Source organism: Heloderma suspectum, chromosome 10 (genome assembly GCF_057233095.1).
Source record: "Heloderma suspectum isolate Gila_16-S chromosome 10, 16-S_ref, whole genome shotgun sequence".
Taxonomy (NCBI): Eukaryota; Metazoa; Chordata; class Lepidosauria; order Squamata; family Helodermatidae; genus Heloderma; species Heloderma suspectum.
The window spans coordinates 41,952,746-41,971,395 of record NC_139467.1 but is presented as its reverse complement, the minus strand read 5'-3'; the positions used below and the strand labels follow the sequence as shown (position 1 = coordinate 41,971,395).

The 18,650-nt window shown below is 49.6% G+C and overlaps 1 protein-coding gene across 2 annotated transcripts in view; it reads left to right on the top strand.

Annotated features, from left to right (window-relative positions):
• The window catches only part of ADGRB2 (adhesion G protein-coupled receptor B2), a 152,016-nt gene that overhangs the window by 12,785 nt on the left and 120,581 nt on the right, over positions 1-18,650 (top strand). The gene's annotated exons all lie outside the window — the stretch shown is intronic.

Below are 18,650 nucleotides of genomic sequence, written 5' to 3'. Positions count from 1 at the left end.
TGCATCACAGGATTCTTCTGCCCAGTTGGTACCATTTGCTTTGCAGTGGTGGTGGTGGTGGTGGTGGTGGTGGAATCCAGCAGTGGAGGCTGGTGTCTCCGTTGTCAGTGGGGCGGTGGATTCACCCCAGGTTGAAGTCAGAACTTTAAAAGAGCTTTCCAAGGTGCTTCACACCACGGAGAGCTCCTTTAGAGTTCTGCTTGGTTCTTACTGAAACCCGGAGTGGATTCACCGCCCCACTGACAGTGGAGCCACCAACTTCCACTGGAATCCGCATCTTTACATTGACAACAATTGTCACCACCAGCAGCCTTTCGAGCAGACTGTATTGAGGGAGGTGAGAGGAGACGCAGGGCCATTTCACCAGTCCTGCCAAGAGACCTAATTCCCCCCCGCCTCTTCCCTCCTTATTCTTTTTTCCTTCTGTGTTCTGTCTTCATAGATTGTAAGTCTGCAGGCAAGGGCTGTTTTCTTTCATCGATTGTTATTTTTTGGCTGAGGAGCAGGATAATAATACTTTAAAGAAATAAATGATGGAAGGAAAGAAAGTTTGCTAATGGAGCGAGTTGATTCCCGATTAGAAACGTGGCATATATGTATAGATCACAGACTCTGGACTTGGCTCCGTTAGAAAGAGGGCAGAAGCAAAGATGCCGGGTTGTAAAGAGACAGAATAAATTCCCTCACCGGTAGCTGGCAGGGGATTCCCTCTGCCCCCGCAGTCGGCGGGAATATATACATATGTGTATTACCGGGGCTCACATGCAGTGAAAAGAACGCTTTCAGCAAGGAAGGCGGCCGGTCACGGATTATAGAGTGAGCAAGGGAAGTTAGTAAATTTGGACCCATTTTATGGAGCCCATAAGCACCAATGCGATCAGTGCAGCAGAGGCAGCTGATGAGAAGGAATGAAATGCACCAAGCAGAGAAGCCGCCAAGATGCAGCAGCCGATCGTCACAGGCTGTGGGCTTCCTTGGTGGCGGCGGGACGTGTGTGTGCTGAGAATGATGGCCAATGTGTGATGACTTGGGAGGGACTGGAAGGAACTGGGAAGGGCTGGAAGAAGGAAAAACTGCACTAGCAGCCCTGCCTGAAGGTGCCAGGCGCCCCCTACTGTAGGTGCACCCGATCCCAGGGAAGGGACCTTGCCTTGTCCACCCGCACTCCAGGGGCAGCAGCTGCTCCTCCCTCCCCGTCCCCTCCACTCACCCTGCCCAGGGCCATCCCTGGTGGCATTAAAGCCAATCGGCATGTTCGCCTTTTGTGCGCTGCCATTTGTTTTCCTGCTGGGCAAATAGCAGGACTGTCTGCAGGGCGGGAAGCCGCCGGCCTGCGCACATGCACATGCAGCCCAGCATGCCCTCGGTGGCGGCCCCTCGCCCGCCGTGACCAGATGGGAGATTGTAATCACAAGTGCCAAACAGCCCTGCTCTGTGCAATTGACAGATTGTTATCGGCGATACTTGACGCGCCTAATAATAATAACAATAAAAGGAGGAGAGGAAAACCTGGCACTGCCTCGGTTGGCTGAGCCGCGGACAGCCTTGAAAGCCTGTTGACGGATCCGAAGGGCGAGGGAGTTAATGAGAGTCGGTGCAGCAACCCACTGCTCTGCCTCGCCGCTTGCGTGTGCGGAAACCCTCTTCATCCCCCTCATCTCCTCCTCTTTGCTGCAAAGAAAATCCTCCCGACTTCTCAGATGGGGAAAGGGGTGTGGGTAGGAAGCAGGAAGGGTAGTGCATGGCACTGTTCCCACATTTCTCTTTCCACTGCCCTTGTCCACTAATGAAAGCATGGCGGGGCTCTCAGAAATGCACCAGGTGGTAGCCCCATCCTCTAGGCACGGCCCCACCAGCCAGTCATACACCCCCAGCCCACACACGATTGGCATCAGTTACAGGACGCCTGATGCGGAGATGTGGCTGGCGTGCATGTCATCCTCTAGGGCAGCCTTCTCCAACCTAGCACCTTCCAGGTGTTTTTGACTACAACTCCCATCAGCCCCAGCAAGCTTGGCCAATGGTCAGGAACGGTGTTGTGGTCCAAAACATCTGGAGGGTTCACCAGGCTGGGGATAGGATGAGCTGGCGTGTTCTCCACGTGTTCTTCACATGTTCATTTGCCCACAGGTACCCAGCACGCAAACTCAGTGAAGCCATAAGCTATGCCGTGCAGGGCCACCCAAGACGGACAGGTCATGGCAGAGAGTTCTGACAAAATGTGGTCCACTGGAGAAGGAAATGGCAACCCACTCCAGTATTCTTGCCAAGAAAACCCCATGGAACGTATCACAAGGCTAAAAGAGATGACGCCGGAAGATGAGCCCCTCAGGTCGGAAGGTGTCCAATATGCTACTGGGGAAGAGCAGAGGGTATTTCCAAGTAGCGCCAGAAAGAGTGAAGTGGCTGGGCCAAACCCGAAAGGACACTCAGCTGTGGATGTGTCTGGTGGTGAAAAGAAAATCCGATGCTGTAAAGAACAATATTGTTTAGGAACCTGGAATGTCAGATCAATGAATCAAGGTAAGCTGGAGGTGGTCAAACATGAGATGGCAAGATTGAACGTCGACATCTTGGGAATCAGCGAACTAAAATGGACAGGCATGGGCGAATTTAATTCAGGTGACCATCATATCTACTATTGTGGGCAAGAATCCCTTAGAAGAAATGGAGTAGCACTCATAGTCAACAAAAGGGTGGGAAAAGCAGTACTGGGGTACAATCTTAAAAATGATAGAATGATCTCAGTACGAATCCAAGGCAAACCATTCAACATCACAGTAATTCAAGTCTATGCCCCAACCACTGATGCCGAAGAAGCTGAGGTTGATCGGTTCTATGAAGACCTACAACACCTTCTAGAATTAACACCAAAAAAAGATGTCCTCTTCATCATAGGGGATTGGAATGCTAAAGTAGGAAGTCAAGAAATCACCGGGATAACAGGCAGGCATGGCCTTGGTGTACAAAATGAAGCAGGACAAAAGCTAACAGAGTTTTGCCAAGAGAACATGCTGATCATAGCAAACACTCTTTTCCAACAGCACAAGAGGTGACTCTACACATGGAAATCACCAGATGGTCAATATCGAAATCAGATTGATTATGTCCTTTGCAGCCAAAGATGCAGAAGCTCCATACAGTCAGTCAAAACAAGACCTGGAGCTGACTGTGGCTCAGATCATGAGCTGCTTCTTGCAAAATTTCGGCTTAAATTGAAGAACGTAGGGAAAACCACTAAACGGTTCAGGTATGACCTAAATCATATCCCTGATGAATATACAGTGGAGGTGAGGAATAGATTTCAGGGATTAGATCTGATAGACAGAGTGCCTGAGGAACTATGGACGGAGGTCCGTAACATTGTTCAGGAGGCAGCAACGAAATCCATCCCAAAGAAAAAGAAATGCAAGAAAGCCAAGTGGCTGTCTGATGAGGCTTTACAAGTAGCTGAGGAAAGAAGGGAAGCGAAAAGCAAGGGAGAAAGGGGAAGATATACCCAACTGAATGCAGAGTTCCAGAGAATAGCAAGGAGAGACAAGAAGGCCTTCTTAAATGAACAATGCAAAGAAATCGAGGAAAACAACAGAATGGGAAAGACTAGAGATCTCTTCAAGAAAATTGGAGATCTCAAGGGAACATTTTGTGCAAAGACGGGCATGATAAAGGACAAAGAAGGCAGGGACCTAACAGAAGCAGATGAGATTAAGAAGAGGTGGCAAGAATACACATAAGAACTATACAGGAAAGATCTTAATGTCCCTGATAGCCATGATAGTGCGGTCACTGAACTTGAGCCGGACATCCTCGAGAGTGAAGTCAAGTGGGCCTTAGGAAGCATTAGTAACAACAAAGCTAGCAGAGATGACAGTATTCCAGCCGAGCTATTTAAAATCCTAAAAGATGATGCTGTTAAAGTGCTGCATTCAATATGCCAACAAATCTGGAACACTCAACAGTGGCCACAAGACTGGAAAAGGTCAGTTTACATTCCAATTCCAAAGAAGGGCAACGCCAAAGAGTGTTCAAACTACCGCACAATTGCGCTCATTTCACATGCCAGCAAGGTGATGCTCAAAATCCTACAAGCTAGGCTTCAGCAGTATGCGAACCGAGAACTACCGGAAGTACAAGCTGGGTTTCGAAGAGGCAGAGGAACTAGAGATCAAATCGCCAACATTCGCTGCATCATGGAGAAAGCAAGAGAATTCCAGAAAAACATCTATTTCTGCTTCATTGACTACGCTAAAGCCTTTGATTGTGTGGATCACAACAAACTCTGGCAAATTCTTAAAGGGATGGGAGTACCAGACCACCTTACCTGTCCCCTGAGAAACCTGTACGAGGGTCAAGAAGCAACAGTAAGAACCAGAGATGGAACAACCGATTGGTTCAAAATTGGGAAAGGAGTACGACAAGGCTGCATATTGTCACCCTGCTTATTTAACTTATATGCAGAGTACATCATGAGAAATGCCGGGTTGGATGAATCACAGGTTGGAATTAAGATTGCTGGGAGAATTATCAACAACCTCCGATATGCAGACGATACCACCCTAATGGCAGAAAGCGAAGAGGATCTCAAGAGCCTCTTGTTGAGGGTGAAAGAGGAGAGTGCAAAAGCTGGTTTGAAACTCAACATTAAAAAAACGAAGATCATGGCATCTGGCCCTATCACTTCCTGGCATATTGAAGGGGAAGAAATGGAAGCAGTGACAGATTTTACTTTCTTGGGCTCCAAGATCACCGCAGACGGTGACTGTAGCCATGAAATTAAAAGACGCTTGCTCCTTGGGAGGAAAGCTCTGGCAAACCTAGACAGCATAGTAAGAAGCAGAGACATCACCTTGCCGACAAAGGTCCGTCTAATCAAAGCTATGGTTTTCCCAGTAGTAATGTATGGCTGTGAGAGCTGGACTATCAGGAAGGCTGAGCGCCGAAGAATTGATGCTTTCGAACTGTGGTGCTGGAGAAGACTCTTACGAGTCCCCTGGACTGCAAGGAGGTCAAATCAGTCCATCCTAAAGGAAATCAACCCTGAGTGCTCATTGGAAGGACAGATAATGAAGCTGAAGCTCCAATATTTTGGCCACCTAATGCGAAGAGAAAACTCACTGGAAAAGACCCTGATGCTGGGAAAGACTGAAGGCAAAAGGAGAAGGGGACGGCAGAGGATGAGATGGCTAGATAGCATCACGGATGCAATGAATATGAACTTGAGCATGCTCCGGGAGAGAGCGCAGGACAGGAAGGCCTGGCGTGCTATGGTCCATGGGGTCACGAAGAGTCGGACACGACTGAACGACTGAACAACAACCCAGCACGCAGACGGGGCTTCTCTGTGATCTGAAATCCGGAGCGGGATATGTGGCTCACTCGCGTTCAGGGTCATTTCCCCCTTTCCAGGTGCTCCCATTGTATGCTTGGGGCCCTTAAAAGAAAAACAACTAACGCAACACACATTCCCAGTAACCCTACAACTGCCCTATAAGGTAGGGCAGTATTATGCGCTTCATAATGCAGAGAGACAGGGTCGCCTAAGGTAACCCAGTGCATTCATAGCAAAGGTGAGAGTTCAACTGGAGTCTTTCCGTTTCACATCCCACTCTCTTAACCACTACACGGCACCAGCTCTCAATTCGTAGCCATTTTATTTATTGACTTATTTATCCATCAGTCATCATTACTTTTTTATTATTACAACATCCCTGTAAAGTAGCCCTAGTAGTATTATTACCCCCATTGAGCAGATGGAGGGTGGTGGGGGGTGGGACGGGTCTGAGAGATGTGATTTTCCCTGTTCAGCTATGTACAGTTCCCAAACCGTAACTCCACACTCCCGTTAGGTATTGAATTGTTAATCGGTCTCGGGGCCGTATCACTGAAGACACCTGGCATGTCCGCCTTGCTGAAGCTAAGCAGATTTGATCTTGGTCCAGGTCTGGTTGGAGCATGGAAGAAGTGCCATATTTATAACATGGAAGGGGGGTGTCTTGGCATCCTAACTTTTGTTATGGATCCCTTGGCTGCTGTTTCCAGAAGGGTATTGTGTGGGGAAGGGGCATGGATTTAGCTGAACTGAAATGGGGTGGGTCTTTGGATTTTATCGTCTCACTTCTGTTATAATTAAGCACAACTATTTGCAAACTGTTGGCTCTTTGGGACAATTATTTCTGCTCACAGCAGGGGTGGGCATCTTTAGTGGGCCTGAGGGAATGGACCCCCCTGGGAGCTACACTGCTGAAATTTGGTGGTGGCACTGGCAAAAAAAAATTGGCAGCAAACCACGACAGAGGCTGAAAAGGGACAAATTTAGCCTTTCCCCCCCAGTGGGGGGAAACATCGGGGGCCACACTAGAGGCTGTGGGGGGGGGGTGCGTGCGCGCACACGTGCATGCAGCTCATGTGTTTGCAATCCCTGGCTTAAGAAATGGAAAACCACCATTGTTTATCACACCCCTAACTTTGCACACCTTCCACAGCAGGGAGGCACAGAGGTCCCATGTGCATCTCTCCAAGGGTGCTTTGGGCAGATGAGTGGGGGGCTAGCTACTTTCAGGCTTGCTTTGGATTGGACATGGGGCAGTCCTTGGCCCCTTGCCAATTCATTTATAAATTTACGCAGTGCTTTCACACAATAGGTCTCGCTCTTTGTCACCATAATTCTGCTGGGGAGATGGTTCCAGAGCTCTGCACCTCTAATAAGCTGTGCCAGTGGTTTTCGGGAAGAGGTCCCAGGCTGCAGAAAAACCCCTGCTTGCTCTTCTTGTTTTTATTCTTTCCTATCTGGTTCAATTTAAACAAACCCTCTGATGCTGCTCCCCTCGGGAGCCAGCTGTGCTCCCCTGCCGAATAGATTCTTCCCCCTGGGCCCCCCCTCCTTGCTCTATTCCTGGCTCGCTTCCCCTTCATTGCTGCCCATTTTTGCTTCTGTCGATCACAGATGACACCATCTGGCCTCCGTTACTGCAGTAGATGAGCTCCACGTTGCCCTTACCATATTTATCGTTACGAGCGACCCCGTGAAGACAGAGCAGTGGGATGCTATACAGTATATCCAGTATGGAAAGGCAAATGAGGACCCCCAATGCATTAAAAGGGTTTAAAAAAAAATCTGAACGTTTGGGATTCTGGCCTCAGAGGCGGCAGTATTGGGAACTTTGTGGAATAAGCCAGGGATTTTGAGCCAGGGGGGGTGCTGTTATTTTATTTGTTCCCATAGAAACAGTGGAGGCTGGGGGCTCCAATGTCGGGGGCAGTGAATCACTTCCGAGTTTCAGCCAGAACTTTAAAGGAGCTCTCCAAGGTGCTTCACCTCCAGGCCTGCCAAAACCTACCAGGCTCCACCCTTAGAATCATAGAACAGTAGGGTTGGAAGGGGCCTACAAGGCCATCGAGTCCAACCCCCTGCTCACTGCAGGAATCCAAGTGGAAATGGGTGGATCCAATCCTTGATCCACCCATTTCCACCTTCAGACCAGATGTTTGTAAAATCAGAAGTTGGTGACCCCCGTAAGAAGGAGCTGCCTGTCATTGGCCAGGAAGGTTGCAGGTTCAATTCCTGGCACCTCCAGGTAGGGAGGGACGGACTCTGCCCAGTCCGCCTTGTGTGACACTCGCCGGATGCCTGCTGGCTGCCTGACCCTGGGCACCACAGGAGGCACTGGGCAGTCTGAAGCACCCGGCACCCGGCTACCCGTTCCCCCAAAGAGCTGCCATTTTGTGTAAAAATGGCAGACTGTTCTTTTACATAATGGGCCTTTTACATAAATGATGGCCAAACAGCCATTTATGGAAGTTTACAGGTGTAAATGGTCCATTGATGCCTGTAATCGTGTGTAAATGGCTGCTTTACAGCTGCCATTTGCATAAAAGGCCCTTTATGTAAAAGGACGAGCTGCCATTTTTATGCAAAATGGCAGCTTGGTGGACCAGCGGGAACTGCCATGTTTGCCTGACTCGGCACTCACTGGGTCTGGGAAGTGTGGCAGTCCGCAGATTGAAATGCAGGAGACCAAGCGGTTGGAAGTCTGCCAGCCTTCACCCCCCCTTGGACTCCTGCAACATCCCTATCTCCAGGCAGGGCTGCAAACCCGCTGGAACCCCGCAGAGCCGCCGACAGAGTAGGCAGTACCGAGCTGGATGGACCGATGGTCTTATTCTGATTCTGAGCATGTGGAGATGTCTGGCAGCTCAGATTCAGAATGGGAACAGCAAGAACAGAGGGAGGCACCCTCCCTAGTGAGCCCAGATACAGCGAGACTTTTTTCCCCAAGACCTTGACACGCAGATGGCCCAGCCTGAATGGCTCCCCCATTCCCCCCCACCATGAGAACTCAAGTTTCGGAGAGAGAGGAGGACGAGGGGCATGACCTGGGGGAAACTAGGATCCATCGCGGAGTGAAGGGGGAAAAGTTAGGGGCTGGGCTCAGGTGCTCTGCCAGGTTGACCTCTCTTAGAAGCTAACATAGGAGGGAGCCACCCGAAGGGAGGGGCACCCCTGTGAAGCAAGTCTGGCTGAGAAGTCCATGTCTAGTCTGCTGGCAACGTCTCTGACTTCCACTTCATGTGATAAAGTAGTGTTGGCCTCTGGGGCTTTGCCCCCTGGAGCGTGTTGATTGCGAAGGGAGAGGTTGAAGGAACATGACGCTGGATAAGGCAGGGGTGTGGAACCTCTTTCCTCCCGAGGGCTGAATTCCCTCTCAGGGAAGCCTTGGGGGCCGCATTCCAGTGATGGGCGGGGCTGAAAGCAAAGGGGGCAGGGCCAAAATACCAGACATACCAGCACACGTTGGCTGAAAGCTCTTCCTGCCAGTAACTTCAGCCTCAAGAGAGACATCTCACCCGGGGGCGGGGGCAGTGGTTGGCAAAGGCCTGGAAGCAAACGCATGAGAGACGGTCAGGGAAAGGCTGGGGTGAGTGGAAGGGCATGTGGTCTTCTAGGGAACCCGAGAGCTGGACTGGGATCCCAGGTAAGCCAGATTCAACACCCCCCTGGTATAAGGCATCTTCCCATGCACCATCGGTTTTCTCGGTTCACCCGGGGAAGGCTACAAAAAGAACTGAGAATACAGGGTTTTTGTTTTTTTTTTTGGACACCTGATTTTGCTTCGAGGCATTATACTAAGGGTGCAATCCTATGGATGTTTAGGCAGAAAAAAAGTCCTGCAACTCCCAGCATGCCACAGCCAGGATTGCACCCTAAAAAGTTTTTGTGAGTGCAAAAATGCGCATTTTTGCAAATGCGCATAATCTCATATGCAAAATGCACATTTTGGGGAAGGCACACAGTGTGCACGAAAATTTGCATTTTTTGTAAAATGCGCATTTTCGCACATATGCAAATATGCACATTCGCAAATTTGCGCATTTTTGCAATCACCATTTTATTTCTCAGAAAATGGCAACCTTGAAGCTCAACAAGGCGGTTGGGGTGGGTGCAGGCCATTCGCCAGGGAGGGGCTTGGCGATTGGGGCTCTGGGGTGCAGGCAGGAGTAGGTCCGCCAGATTCCCGGACTGAATTGGGTGCCCGTGCCAGCCCTACCTGAAGTGCAGAAGGTCTGGTTCTGGTGTCCAGGCCAGGGCCAAAGTCCAGGTTCCCAGTACTTGTGCCAGACCTGCCAATGCAGAGGGCTGGCATTTTCCAGGACAGGGTGACTGGGCCCGGCAAAGCCAATGCAGAGGCTTTGCACCACCTGCCAATCAGAGCCGCTGGTATTGCACAGCCCACTTCCCTTCTGTACCCAATGCCTGCTCAGAGGCCTTGACACATAGGGCCACTTCACAAGGCCCCAGCTCGGCCCCTCTCCTGCTCACAGTGGTGTGAGGACAGGGCAGGATCAGCACCAAAGGCAAGGCCAGTCAGCAGGTCCAAGTCCAGACACCCAGGGTTCCAGACAAGGGCTGGGCGGGAGTCTGGTACCTGGTGCACAGATGTTGTTTCAGCCCTCTGTGCCTAGAACTGAAGGCTTTGAAGCCTGAGCTTCCCACTCAGAGCATCAGCGCCACCCAAGGGATGGTCTACTCATAAGTGAGCCTTGCTCACAAGTATACCTTTACTCAAAAGGAGTCCTTATTCCTCCGGCAGGTGCTTCTGTGCCTGCACACCCTGGTGCTAGGTGACTGCTCAGCATCTGGCTCTGAGTCCAAGAAGGGCCTAACTACATCTTGAGGGGAAGGGTGGATGGCCCTCTCCCTCAAGGGTCCAGGATCTCCCCAATCTGCCTCAGAGTCCCCTGGCACAGGCAGCTCCTCCGCAGTGTTCGGTTCGGGGGGCTTCGGTTCATCCTCCAAAGAGGAGTCATAGAATAGAATAGTCGGGTTGGAAGGGGCCTACAAGGCCATCAAGTCTTCCATGGGGGGCACAACAGCCCCCTGAGGTTCACCAGCTGTATGAAGACTGGATTGGCCTGGCCTGGTGTAAGTAAATGGCGGTCAACGCAGTAGGACACGCAAACCCCTCGGCCACCTGCTTCGCTCAGTCCACCGCTCCGCTGCCAATGCTGGGACCAGTCACCCTGGCCTGGAAAATGCCTGCCCTCTGCATCTGGGTCTTGCTGCTTGCTGCCTTGGCATTGCGACGTGGGTGTATTCAGGGCAGAGCTCAGCTTTCTCCCGTGCTGAGCTCATGCATCACAACTTCTTTTTGTATCTGACACAGGCGAGTGGGATGAGGTGGGGGCACCCTTCCCCTCGCTGCAGTGGGTCCTGCAGCAAATTGTTGGATTGGGAACTTTAGAGAGGTCCCTTCTGTAGACTAGGTGGCTTTTAAAAAAAATATGAGTAGGTTAAGCGAAAGAGAAGAATCGCCCATTCCCTCCCTCCCCATTCCTGATCTGCAGCTGAGTATGCATCTTTGTCGGGCTCTTACACGTTCCTGTTAATTTCACGCAAAGTGCCCTTGATGGATCTCTTGTTATTTTTCGTGAGCCGAGCCATAAATTTGTGACATCTCACTGTAGCAATCTGTTAAGTGCATGTTACGGGTTGGGGGCGGGGAGGACAAAGAAGGGTGTGTGTGTATGTACGGTCATGTGCAAGAAGGGGGGAGAGGGAGAGAGAGAGAGAGAGAGAGAAAGGGAGAGGACACGGTTGGATCATGGAGGATTTAAAACAGACATGGGATTTCCCAGTTGAATCCTGCGTTTCTGTCTCGTGTCAATTACTTCAGGTGAAGCCAAGAAAAAAGTACAAACCCAGTGCATTCCTCCCCCCCACCCCTAGATTTGCACTCTTGCTTTTGCTGACAGGTGCTTCTGCTTCCAGAGTTTTGGGGAGCCCATGCCAAACTTCCCAAGGCACTTTTTAGAACAGGGGCTGGGGACCTCAGACCTACCAGGTGTTGCTGGATGAGAACTCCCATCAACCCTAGCCAGCATGTCTAGTGGTCAGGGATGATGGGATTTGTAGTCCAGCAATTATCTGGGGGGCCACACGTCCTCTACCCCTTCCTTAGCATGAAGGGTTGTCATGTCCCAAATAGGATTCACAAGAAAGACAGGGTTTTTCAAAGCAAGACATAAACCACGTAGCCACATGACCTGTCCCTCTGGCAGTGATGTCTCCAAATGTCATAATTAGGGATGGGCGAATATGTGAGGTTCGAGCTCGTTGAGGTCTGAATTTCTCCTCGAAGAGAAACTTTTTCATGTTCCCGAATACGAGAGTCTTTTTTCTTTTCCATTTTGGAAAAATATGCATTTTTCCCAGTTTAAAAAAAATCCACATTTTCCCCATACGCCAAGGTGTGAAAATGTGGAGAATGCACATTTGCACATGTGCGTACTTGTGCAAGTGTGCACTTTTGAACGTGAATGCAAGTTAGGGAAATTGCAAAAATTTCTGGAGAATTGCATTCGTGTTTGGGGTTCGCGTGGTTTGCAGACAGGAACAAAATTCCCTCATACATCCCTGATCATAATACCATTCAATGTGAACACAGCCTGTATCTTGAATTGGACCAAACTTTTTGAGAGGCGAGTGTAGCCAGCTTCTGGCTTTCACCCTGTGATTCAGCCACTAGAGCCACAAAGATTATGAATCTTATGAAGATTATGAAGCCTGTCTGTAGGGTTTAGCTCTAAAGGAAAATATGCAACGGCAGGCCAGCTTCTTCAACTTGTAATTATCCTGCCACTCTGCTTGATGAAGGGTAGGAATAGGGATGGTCAAACCTGTCCATTTTGCTTTCTATAACTAGGGATGTTGGAGAATTCCACCATGGACTCCAGTGAGGCTGGATTCTTTAGAATCCGCCCCCCCCCGAGTCCGTGGCGGAACGGACTACCGCCCCTGCCACGCCCCGAAATCCCCCCCAGAACAGACCTACCTAGCGGTGGCTCCGGCCACTCCAGTGGCAGCTCCTTGTCATCTTCCAGCCGCTGCCAGCCTGCTGTGGCCGCAAATGGCGGCTGGCGTAGTGGCTGCCATTTGCATCCCTGCCAAGCCGTGATAGGCTATGTAAGTATCTACATAGTCTATCACGGCAAAAGGCAGGGATGCAAATGGCAGCCCGCATAATGGCTGCCATTTGCGGCCACAGCCCAGCTGCAGTCGGAAGGCCGGCTGCAGCCAGGGAGGATTCCGGAGGGGGAAGGGACAGATCGCCGCCCCCCTCCCACGGACCCCAGCGGATGGAGGGAAGTGGCGTTTTGTACACCCCTATCTATAATCCTTGTATTTTTTTCAAGCACAAGTTCACTCTGTCCTCTTTATGCATCAGTTTGTGAACTTTTTAAAACATATCCACACAAAAATTCATATATGTTTTTGTATGCATTTTCCCCTATCGTAAACATGTTCCGAAATCAGTTTTCCCCGAATATATGACTTTTTCCATGTTATTTCCCCCGGAGTATGCAATTTGTTTGTTTTATTGAAGAACTGCATTCGAAAATTTGGAGATGTGCAAAAACCAAAGGATAATTGCTCTCCACATATTAGTTCAGGAGGTGTGAATTAGGTCAATATCTATTAAAATGTGCACCAAACATATTTCTTCCCCATCCCCAGATAAGAATGCTTGCGCACTATGTAGAAAATGGAGAAGTAGATGTGCCTCCCTTCTAGCTGTGAAATAGATAGATAGATAGATAGATATCTTTAGTAATCTCTACATCACCCCTGACTACCCCTTGCACGCTTTATTTGTATGCATGCAGTAAAGTTACCCAGCTAAGAACCTCTCTATTCTTTACTCATTTTAAAATTACATTTATATCCTGCCTTTTTTCCTCTTGCAAGGAATCCAAGGCAGTTTACATAATCCTTCTCCTCTCTACTTTATCCTCACAACAGCCCTGTGAGGTAGGTTAGGCCCAGAGTCACCCAGTCAGCTTCATGGCCAAGCGGGGTCTCCCCAGTCCAACACTCTGACCACTATACCACACTGGCTTCATCTCCAAGCTGATGTTGTGTACATAAATTAGGCCCTGCCAGTTCTTTTGTATCCAGAGGGAGACTTACAAATAAGAGAGAACCATAGACATCTACAATAAGAGGACGGGAATAGTCAACCCACCGGGAATAAAAAGAATTAAGAGTGCAATCCTATGCATGTTTGGTTAGAAAAAAAGGCCTACAACTCCCAGCATGCCCCAAAAGAGTGTTGAACTAGGAGCTGGGAGATCCGGGTTCTAGTCCCCACTCGGCCATGGAAGCTCACTGGGCGACTTTGGGCCAGTCACTGACTCTCAGCCCAACCCACCTCACAGGGTTGTTGTTGTGAGGATAAAATGGAGAGGACGAGGAGGAGGATAATGTAAGCCACCTTGGGTTCTTTGCAAGATTAAAAAAGGCGGGGTATAAATGCAATCAATCAATCAATCAATCAGTCAATGAGTGCAGCAGCACCCGGCTGCCCGTGTTCCCCAGCAATTGGTGCACATCAGGACTTGTTGGTAGCCTTCTCCTCCAGAAATTTGTTGAACCCCCTTTTAAAGCCATCCAAATTAGTGGCCATCACTACATCCTGTGGATGTGAATTCCGTCACTTTATTATATGCTGTTAGGGATGTCGCAGGAGTCCGAGAAGGGGGTGGAGTCCAACGGGCTCCCCTTGGTTTTTCTTCCCGGACCCTGTTCACTGAGCCACCGCCACTTGAGCGCCCGGCGGCTACCCATTCTCTTGTCAAGCTGCGATTTTGCGTAAAAATAGCAGTTTGAGATTTTCCAGATATGTAATGTTATGCAAATGGTGGCTGGAAAGGGGCCCTTTATGCAAGGTTACAGGCGTGAATGGTCCATTTATGCTTGTAATGTTGCGTAAATGGCCTCTTTACGGCCACCATTTATGTAACATTGCATTTCCGGAAAACCCCAAGCCGCCATTTTTACACAAAATGGCAGCTCGCTAAGAGGGCGGATTGCTCCAGCAGGGAGAGCCTGGCAACGCTGGATGGAGGTGAGTCGGTCCATCCCTATGCACTGTGTGAAGACGTCCTTCCTTTTATCTGTCCTGGATCTCCCACCAATCATCTTCGTGGGAGGACCCCTTTGGGTTCTAGTGTTAGGAAAGAGGGAGAAAAATGTCTCCCTCTCCACATTCCCCACACCATGCATAATTTATAATTAAAGGATTCTCTTTAGGGTTCCCTAAAGGGTTCCCTTGCGGAAGGACGTTTTGAAAGCCACTGTTATTAGGTGGGCCCTTTTCAATCCTGGAGGGGGAAGTATCTTCATTCTGCACAGAGTGGGAAGGGACAAAACAGCCACCCCCAGTTCATCTCACTAGTCGTAGCTAGGGGGTGGCTGCTTCATGGCTGCAGGTGTAGGCTCTGCACTTAAAAGAAAAAAGAAAATAACACCCTTGACAAGAAAATTTGGATTCTATGACTTGTCTAATTATGCCAGTGGAGAGAATTGGCACCATTTCCCTTTACCTAACTTCTTCTGTGTTTCCTCACATACTGTCTAGATTAGGCTGTCAGTTGCGGGGGGGGGGGTGGCAAGGAGCGCTGCTGGGCCATTTGGGGCTGTGGCGGCTCAGAGTTTATGTATGTATGTATTTTATTTCATTTCTATACCACCCAATAGCCAAAGCTCCCTGGGCGGTTCACAAAAATTAAAACCAGGAGTGCACAATAAAACAATACAAAATATATAAAACATTAAAACCACAGTAAACAATACAACCAGAGTGCTTGCCAGAGCTCTCCTTCCCCATCAGTTTGCCTCGCCTCTTCTCAAAACCTGCAGGGCTTCCGTAGGTTGACTGTACAGCTTGCAAAGAAGCAATTCTTTTTGTTTTGTGGTTCGGGATTAGTTTCAAGTCTGTGCCCCTTTGGGTACCATTATTTCGGTAAGAAGTGTGGCTTATAAATACATTGATAAATGGCATTTCTGAGGCCTGAGGATGCGGACAAGGTGCTTGGCCAAGTCCGATCGACCACCTGTGTGCTTGACCCTTGCCCTTCATGGCTTATTAAATCAAACAAGGAGGGGTTGTCCGGCTGGGTCCAGGAGGTTGTAAATTCCTCCTTGAGAGAGGGAGTGGTGCCTGCCGCTTTAAAAGAGGCAGTAATTAGACCACTCCTGAAAAAGCCTAACCTGGACCCAGAGGATGTTAACAATTATAGGCCAGTGGCCAACATCCCCTTCCTGGGCAAGGTGCTTGAGCGGGTGGTTGTAGGACAGCTCCAGGCACTCTTGAATGAGACAGATTATCTAGATCCATTTCAATCGGGCTTCACGCCTGGTTTTGGAACGGAAACTGCCTTGGTCGCCCTGTGGGATAACCTCTGCTGGGAGAGGGACAGGGGGAGTGCGACCCTGTTGATTCTTCTGGACCTCTCAGCGGCTTTCGATACCATCGACCATGGTATCCTTCTGGATAGGTTGTCTGGGTTGGGAGTTGGAGGCACTGCACTACGGTGGTTCCACTCCTAATTGGATGGCCGATTCCAGAAGGTGGTGCTGGGGGATTATTGCTCTGTGCCATGGCAATTGTGCCATGGGGTTCCACAGGGCTCTATTTTATCCCCCATGCTGTTTAACATCTACATGAAACCGCTGGGGGAGGTTATCCGGAGGTGTGGGCTGAGGTGCCATCAATATGCGGATGACACCCAGCTCTACCTCTCTTTCTCATCAAACCCAGGTGAGGCAGTGGCTGTTCTGAACCAGTGCCTGGGCACGGTAATGGACTGGATGAGGGCCAATAAACTGAAACTCAATCCAGACAAGACGGAGGTACTGTTAGTGGGTGGTTCGTCTGCCCGGCTAGGTGATATTCAACCTGTTCTGGAGGGGGTTGCACTCCCTCTAAAGGATCAGGTTCGTAGTTTGGGGGTGCTCTTGGATCCAGAACTGTCACTTGAGGCACAGGTGAACTCAGTGGCACAGAGCACTTTTTATCAGCTTAGGCTGGTATACCAACTACGCCCTTATCTAGACAGAGATAGCCTAGCTACAGTTATCCATGCTCTGATAACTTCTCGTCTGGATTACTGCAATGCATTATACGTGGGGCTGCCTTTGAAAACGGTCCGGAAACTTCAGCTGGTCCAAAATAGGGCAGCAAGATTGTTAACAGGGACTGGCCTGCGAGCTCATATTACGCCAGTACTTTTCCAGCTGCAGTGGCTGCCAGTCCATTTCCGGGCCCGATTCAAAGTGCTGGTGTTAACATTCAAAGCCCTTAACGTCTTGGGGCCATGTTACCTGAAGGATCGCCTCCTCCCATATGTGCCTGCCCGGACCTTAAGATCATCATCAGCGGCCCTTCTCCGTGAGCCCCTGCCAAAGGAAGTGAGGCGGGTGGCTACTAGGAGGAGGGCTTTTTCTGTTGTGGCACCCCGGCTCTGGAATGAGCTCCCTAGTGAGGTTCGCCTGGCGCCTACATTGTACTCCTTTCGGCGCCAGGTGAAGACCTTTTTATTTTCCCAGGCATTTTAACTTTCTAAATTTTTATCTTTGCTGTTTTAAATCTGTATTTTAAATTCCTGTACTGCTGCTAGGTTTTATTGTGGTTGTATTGTTATATTGTGGTTTTAATGTTCTATATATTTTAAATTGTTTTATTGTGTGTTGTTTGGTTTTAATTTTTGTGAACCGCCCAGAGAGCTTCGGCTATTGGGCGGTATAGAAATGAAATGAAATGGAATGAATGAATGAATAAATAAATAAATAAATTTCTCCCCCCCCAATCCTACTCCAAGTTAGTTTCACTGGAAAACTCATTTTGAGAGTTGAGTAATCTGTCTGTAATTTGTGTGTTCTGTCATTTCTTAAACCTTTGTGTCCCCCCCCCCCATTTCCCTTTGTTTAAGATATGTGGGGGCTGGCTAGAGATGCTTGTATGTGGAGCATCCTCCGAGAATACTTGAGAGATGCCATCTATCTTCAAATCCCTTATCAAAACCATCCTTTTGCACAATTCCCCAGTCCTTATACTATGTTGAAACTAATCCTAAATACAGGTCATTAAAATAATAATAGAATAATAAATGTGTGAGCTTCCAGTGTTTTATCTTCACCTTCGTCTTCCTGTCTTCATTCTCTGGCTCCTCTAGGGATGTGCGGGCGCACCCCCAGTTTTCTGCGCGTCTGCCCGGCCCCTGCAACTGCTGGCCAGCCCCCAGGCTCCAAGTCGAGCCCTCCTGCACTCGGCGACCAGCTTGAGGCTTTCCCGGACCCGTTCACCTCAAAACATGGCGATCGGCAATATATTTCCATAGACTTATACACAAAATAGAGCCGTGAATCTTATGTATAAGTCTGTGTGTCCATAGATCGTTCCAGTCTCCCAGCCACCCCATCTTGGGCCAGCTACGTGAAATAGGGATGGCGGAGAATTCTGCCATGGATTTCAGTGAGGCCGAATGCACTGGCATTCGGCCCCCCGAAATCTGTGGCGGAACGGCCTCCCCCCCACCCCCCCCATGGATTCCCCCTGGGACGAAGCTTACCTGGGGCGGATGTTCCGGCAGCAGTGGCTCTGGCGGCGGGAGCTGGTCTTTCGACCAGCCGCCGCGGCCGCCATTTGCATCTGCTATTTGCCTCTGCTATTTGCCGTGATAGGCTACGTAAGTATTTACGTAGCCTATCATGGCAAGCAAAACAAAACAAACAAACAAAACACCAGCGTATGCAAATGGCGGCGGCTATGGCGGCCGCCATTTGCGTTCCCTATTTTTCGCCGTTTTCTATGTAAATATTTACGAAGGTTATTATGGCGACAAAAAGGGGAACGCAAATAGCATAGTGGATGCTATTTGCCTTCCTTTTTTTTCACTGTAATAGCTTACATAAATATTTACGTAGGATAAAACGGCAAAAAAAAAGAACGCAAATAGCGCCCGCTACACTATTTGCGTTCCCCTTTTTTTTGCCGTAATAGCCTATGTAAATATTCACATAGGATAAAACGGCGAAAAATAGGGAATGCAAATGGCGGCCGCCGTAGCCACCGCCATTTGCGTACGCTGGTTTTTTTGGGGGGGTTGCTTGCTGTGATAGGCTACGTAAATACTTACGTAGCCTATCACGGCAGCCTGGCTGGACACAAATGGCCGCTATGGCAGCCGCCATTTGCGTCCGCAGCAGTCCGTCCGCGGCCGGAAGTCCGGCTGCAGACGGCCCTGGCTGGATTCCGGGGGGAGGACCAGATCTCCTCCCCCCCCGTCGAGGATTCCAGGGGGAAGGACGGAGC